Here is a 7,388-nt window from a genome sequence, read left to right as displayed (position 1 = left end):
ACAAGTGTCATGTGAGGGCAGTGGGACAAACTCAAAACAATATATATTTCACCGTTAGAAAAAACGAAACTTTATGCGTTTTTAGATATAGCCAAAGTTCGGAACAGATTGAAGAGCTAAATGTCAAAGTTACATTCACAGATGCGTGTACATCTAAAAGTGATACATTGTTGCTGCTGAATCGATTGAATAGTACTTTTTATGAAACCGACGATAAAGGTAGAGTTATAAAGACGTTTAACACCGATGGTTTACCCCAAAATGCATACTGCTATAACAATATTGTCTTGTGTATGCACGTTACAACGGTTTCACGAATTCTCATAGCCACAAATAACTCACTTTATACATTCACGTTTTCTGGAAGATTGGAGCAATTATACCAGGGAGAAAATTCAAACTTCAAACAGATTTTTGAGGATCGCCGGGGAAATGTATTTGTGGCGGATAAAACTCGCGGAAAGGAAAGAATATGCTTGTTTACTCATATGGATATTATATTGGAGATATTTTACCACCAAATGCAGATAACGTAATGAAAAACCTTGTAGCTTTATCCATAAATAGATGTGGAAATCTTTGGATATTCAGTAGCACGTCGAGCAAGACGTAGATTTCAAAAGATTGAAAGTGTAACTAATGTTCATTCATACACTTAGTTTTGTGTTTTAGGATGTGGCAATCTTTTTTTTTTTTGGACATCATGACTTCTGTCTATAATCAATCAAATCTATTACAAACATATATAATTTCTATTCATACACTTAGTTTTGTGTTTTTAAACATTTTGGGAAATTATCACTTTTGTCTTCAATTAAGTCAAATATAGAGATTTTTAAGGAAGAAACATCAAGCGGACATGTATTTGTTTGTTTAAAGTGTATAGTGACTCCGCCTCTTCCTGATGATATTGCCAATAAAGCTAACACATTCAAGAGTGTCCCTGTAAGAGAGGCGAAAGTAACCAGAGGGACAATCAAACTCATAAGTTGAAAATAAACTGACAAAGGCATGGCTAAAAAAAAGAAAACGACAAACACGACAAAGAAAACTTAATAATGAGCAACACGAAACATTGCGAAACCCACCAAAACCGCAGTGATCTAAGGTACTCCGAAATGGTAAGCAAATCCTGTTCCACATGTGACATCCGTCATTTTTATCACGCTAGTAAAATAAATAGGAAGAAGTTGAGTAAAAATAGGGATATTTTAGGAAAATATGTTGACCGAAATTCCACAGAGAATAAGTGGTAAGGGAAGGGGAGCTGTAGGGGAGGGAGTAGAGCATATAGAGGGAGAAAGATGTCGGTGTTGGTTTATAGAAAAGGGCTTATAAGAAAATCTCTGTCAGCCAACTCTTTAGAGAGTTTTGTGTTGTCTCATCATTCGTGTTCTGTGTACAAAAGCATAGTGTGGGCTGTTGTGGGTTTGTCATTTATTTTTTATTTTTTCATGGGGATCAATAGATTGGTTTGAATATCTTTTGGTGATAAACTTCCATATACTATACTTTAAAAAAGCGACAGTAACGTTGAATTGAAAAAGATAATAATCTGTATAAAACTCGTAGCGGAAAAAATTATGTTTACGGTTCTATCATTTTTTTAGTCAAATATTTGATAGTACCTCAAAATAAATATAAACTGTAAGTGTAAGACACATGCTTTTGTCAATGCACATGAAATCGATGCCGTTATTGTCTGAGCGAACAAAATGCGTTACATTTAAAAACAAAATAATGTAGAGACACATGTTTCATCTCATTGTTCATGAGTAATTAATAGAAGTTGGAAATCTTCTTTTTTTTTTCTTTTTTTTTAAAGTGTTATAATATTTTATTTGAATTTTACATTTGTTAGAGAAACATAAAGTAACGGGACCTTATCATGGCCTCGTTAACGTTAGTATATAGCATTTCAGTGATGAGGTTAGTACTTGTTAGTACACAATATATATATATAGTAATAATTACGTCTGAGCCAGTGACAACTCTACAACAGATTTATCCATCAGATCACCAGCAGTGATGGTGATACATGGCTGTGTACATAATGTATATACAACTCGTCTAAACATCAACCCAACAATGTTAGATCTGTAAATTTGCCTTCGCAAATTTTGTGTTCTTCCCTCGCCGGGACTCGAACCCATGCTACTAGATATCGTGACACCAAATCACCTGCACTGTAGCCGTCCCGCTAGACCACACGACCACCTGGGCTTCATAAAAATGAAGCTTTCGATGGACGGGTGTTACCTTTCCACGTCAGTTTTAATCTAGCGTCGTATTACAGTACATGATATATTTTTATGAAGCCCAGGTGGTCGCGTAGTCTAGCGGGACGGCTACAGTGCAGGCGATTTGGTGTCACGATATCTAGTAGCATGGGTTCGAATCCCGGCGAGGGAAGAACAAAAATTTTGCGAAAGCAAATTTACAGATCTAACATTGTTGGGTTGACGTTTAGCCGAGTTGTATATAGTAATAATGACATATATGCAACTGAATAGAAATTAGATAACATGATATATTATATAGTTCATCAAATTAGTTTAATTTTTTCTGCAACCAGATTATGGAATTTTTCATATTTGCCTTCTTTATTTATCAATATTTCATGATATTAAAGAAATTATTTTGAAAAATTTCCAAACACATTAATTTGTTTTGTTTTTTGTTCGGATATATAGTATCCTTTGTAAACAGTAAAAAGTATGATTGTTATTAAATCATTAATACTGTAATAACTTGTATCGTTTATTTTGTATCCGTACAAAAGTGATTTAATTGATATGATATGATGTCCTATTTTAAGTTTATAAAGTAATAGTTTTATTTGATCCCAAAATGATTTCAGAAATTTGCATGTCTAAAAATAGTGCTCATAATCTTCGATGACATCACAAATATTACACAGCGGAGTTTTAGTTATTTTCCAAGAGAAAAAAAATTGTTTGGTTGGTAAAATGTAGTGCAGAAATTTCCATCTTAACATTTTGAATTTATTGTCTTGTATATAATTAAAGATATAGTTCAGCATTTGTTGTATTTTGCTTGTGTTGTTAACTAAGATAAGACAAATATTTTATAGTACCTCGTCAACTGTAAGTGTTAGACACATGCTTTTGTCAATGCACATGAAATCGGTGCCGTTCTTGTCTGAGCGAACAAAATGCGTAATATTTCAAAACAAAATAATGTAGAGACATGTTTCATCTTATTTTTTCATTAGTAATTTATAGAAGTTGGAAATCTTGTTACTAATCTTTTTTTTGTCGACATAACTTACGTACTATTTGAATTCCTGTTTTATAGTTTTAACCATATGTTGCTTATTTTGTATTCAAATCAAAGCCTTAATCTCCTCTTTTCATTTAGAAGATAACTGTATTGTGTTTTAAGCTCCGACGGCATCAATTGGGGATTTGATGGTCGCAAATTAAGTTTACTGGCGACGCGTTAGCGGAGACAGTAAACGGGTATTTGCGACCATCAAATCCCAAATTGATGCCGTCGGAGCTTAAAATACAATATTGTTATCTCTATTCTAATGAAACTGACAGAAAACAACGTTAAAACATGTATTTAAAATCGGTCATATGCCGTCTGCGCTTGCGCGTACGTCCCATAGCATCAATTTTCAATTGATGCCATGTAAGAAAGTGACGTTATCCAATCAAAATGAACGTTACAAACGTTGTTGCATTAGAATTTCATTTTTATTTTTATTATATTTTTGGTTTGGGAAAAATCATATCCAGCATGCAATGTAGACTCATTCGGTGGCTCAATACTGACTCTATTTTTTACAGTAAAAAAATCGGACCAATCCAAACATACTAATTTGAGGTTTTGTCTTAAATGTACTTTCACACTATTTTCTATGGTGAAAACACTTAAGGAATGACTGTCATATTTTTTCTGTCTATGAAGAAATAGTATAAAAAAAAGGTGCACACTGAACAACTGTAACAGTGTGCACCCTATTGTTTATGTTATTTTGAAAAGACTGACAAAATATTACAGCTATTTCTTATAATTTAATTATAAATTTCATTTTAAACCGGCGTAAATCATGAAAAACGTTGGTGACGTCATGGTCACATGACAAAATTGTGTATATGATATGATAAACAAAACAACGTCAACCAATCAGAAGACGCATTACATGCAAAATTAAATTATTACCCTGTAAAAGGCGTATGGATTTTCCTACATTATTTTGTCGCTAATACGCTGTACCGTACATTTACATTTTGTTATGCTGAACCCATGTGCATAATATGTAGTATTTTGTATTTAATGCGTTACGTAGATAACCTGTCAATTTCAGTTAAATTAAATTTTTGTCTTTATGTATAAAAAAGAAGATGTGTTTTTTTTTGTTTTTTTTTTTTATAATACAAAGAAACAACCATGTGCGATAAACTATAGATAGTTTGGGACTCAAAAATATGTCTACCGAGCATATAGTTCATCGTCAATACAAGACTATTTGTTTTCAAACTATTCAAAGCATTGTAATCGACAATATCAAATCGATTGTTAAATGGCGCTCTATAAACTGGGTTAATGTCAGTCGGAAACCGTTGCATTGTGTTTTGATCATTGATCAGATTATTTTATTGACAAACATACATTCTAGTATTTACAGGAAAAGTAACCAGAGACAATAAAGGTTAAAATATAAACTTTTGATAAAGTTATCAATAATGTAATATCAGAAGAGGAAAACAGGAAAATATAGTCCATTGAACAATGAAACAAACACACGCGAAATAAACACTATGTGAAGATGTGTGGATTGCAAATGACTTAAATATCCATTTATACATAGGAAAATAATGTGAAAAATAACGCAAAATAATTTTAATTTAAATTGTCTTATTCGTTCATGTTTAATGCTTGGTTGTTATGTTGTGTGGCCATTTGATTTTGATTAAATTGATAATTGCATGTTAGTTTACAATGGACAAACCAACACCGTCTTGTCATGTAATACTATACATGTAGGCAATGGTGTGAAACTGTAAAAAAAAAAAAGGACGTCTTGATTTTTACGAAGACAATAATCATTATAATCGGGAACTATTGTGGCAAAAAACTAAAATGACCCGGAAAAGAGTCTCCTGTCTTGGATCCTTACATGAAGATTGCATACGGGGTTTTTTTCAGATCTCTGATCCCAAATGAGACACAGGTGTAATAACACAATTTTGTAGAATAAACCGAAAAGTCAGGTGGGGAGTGCCTCATGCAATTGAGTGCCTTGAACACATTTTAAAGACGTGTATTATATGGGATTTAAAACAGTTTTGATTTGTTTCGTGTTTCGGTTTTTTTGTTTTTTAATTTGTTTGTTTTGTTTTATTTGCTTCCCTCCTCGGAGTTATGTATTTTTGTTATTTTACATTTCAGTACATTATTATTATTTTCTTTCAATTTATGTCTGAAATTATGATAATATAAATCTGAGACTACTATAACATAGTAGTTTCAGTATAAATGCATGACTAAGTCTTGGAAAAGATTTTGTCGGTTTTAAAATGTATGCAGAAAGGCAACCTACTGACATACAAGAGAACAGTTAAAACAAGTGACCTACTGTCTATAGAGAATAACCTTGCACAGCCATGGCCGTTAGTTTTCTAGTTTGAATTGTTTTACATTGTCATTTCGGGGCCTCTTATAGCTGACTATGCGGTATGGGCTTTGCTCATTGTTGAAGGCCGTACGGTGACCTATAGTTGTTAATGTCTGTGGCATTTTTCTTGTGGAGAGTTGTCTCATTGGCAATCATACCACATCTTCTTTTTTATTGTTACAAATGTAAGACAATCCAACAACGAAAAATAACTGATGTATTTTTTTTATTTTTTTTTTGGTTCAATTATATATAAACATTACATGTTGAACTATAATACTTTTAGAAATTATGACTTGGATGGAGAGTTGCATCTCATTGGCACTCATACCACACCATTCTTCTTATATCTACTACGTGTACAAGTGTTGGTAAGGGAGACTTTCAGTGTTCAGAAATTCTGAAGTTTGTTTTAATTGTATAATTATGTACAAACAAATACACCATTTTATATACGCGTACTTTGCTATTCATAATTGAAGAATTGTACATTTGTATTCTGATTCATAGAGTATATTTACATGTTATTTTAAAGAGTTCATCGAGATCAATTGAACTTAAAGACCACATATTCTGAAATAAATATATCATTGATAAAATGTTTTGTTTTAAATTTGAAACCCATCTACTCAGTTATTTGACCTAATATAGCCAAAATTTCAAGTATACCGTGCGGGATTTTTCTCATTGTGTTGAAGACCCAGCTGTTTCCTGCTCTATGGTCGGGTTTTTGTCTCTTTGACACATTCCTCATTCCTCATTCCCAATGCCGTGAGATTATTTGGCAATTTCTGATTCAAAGACGACTATACCAATAAGTTGATACTTTGCATGCTAGTAAAATAAAGACAAGGGTTGTTACCTTCATATCAGATGTCCACACCATACAATTGATTGTTTTCTTTTTATTTCATTATCCGACTTTGAGCGATCCTGATGAAGGTAAATTCAGTAAAGCGCTCCGCACGCATAAATTTGATAAAGAGCTGTTCATACTTCTTTATAATGCTTGTACCGATTCACATTTAGGTTTGACGTGTTAGTACCAGAAACATCGTGATTTGGTTAACGTTGTGTCGAAAATCAAGATCGTAAGAGCAGTCTATCTACAAACGTTGATAAATAAAATAATTGTGTACTGCACGTTTAAATATGCTGATTTTTATAGGTGTTTTTTTTTTCTTATGTTGTGCTGTTTCACCACTGTCCAAGGTTAGTGTGGTAATCTGAGCGCTCACAAACATGTTTAACCCCGCCATATGTTGATAAGTAAGTTTCTGTACCAAGTCAGGACCCTGTACATGTAGTTCAGCGATTGTCTTTGTGTTATGTCTGTCATTTATTTTTTGTTGTCGTAATTGTTTTGTTATATACTAGGCCTTTAACGTTAGAATTCTCTATTGAATTGTTTCATGTCTTTCATGTCGGGACATTTCACAGTCTACTATACAGTAAAATTTAAAATTGAGAAAGGAAATGGGGAGTGTGCCAAAGAGACAACAACCCGACCATAGAGCAGACAACAGCAGAAGGTCACTGTACAGTATATGTTTCCCCATTTTTGAAGGTCATACAGTTGCCTTTTAATGTTTGGTGAATAGTTGTGTCATTCAGGCAATCATACCCGGGGCACATCTCCTGATTTATATATAAATTTGAGTCTGTAAAAACCAGGAATAAAGTTCAAAAATATATTATTTTCTCTTCTTTCATTCTCTTGGATTTGTCCATACTTGTATGC

Source organism: Mytilus edulis, chromosome 6, assembly GCF_963676685.1.
Source record: "Mytilus edulis chromosome 6, xbMytEdul2.2, whole genome shotgun sequence".
Taxonomy (NCBI): domain Eukaryota; kingdom Metazoa; phylum Mollusca; class Bivalvia; order Mytilida; family Mytilidae; genus Mytilus; species Mytilus edulis.
The sequence above is the reverse complement of the archived record's forward strand: the minus strand, read 5'-3'. Positions refer to the sequence as shown.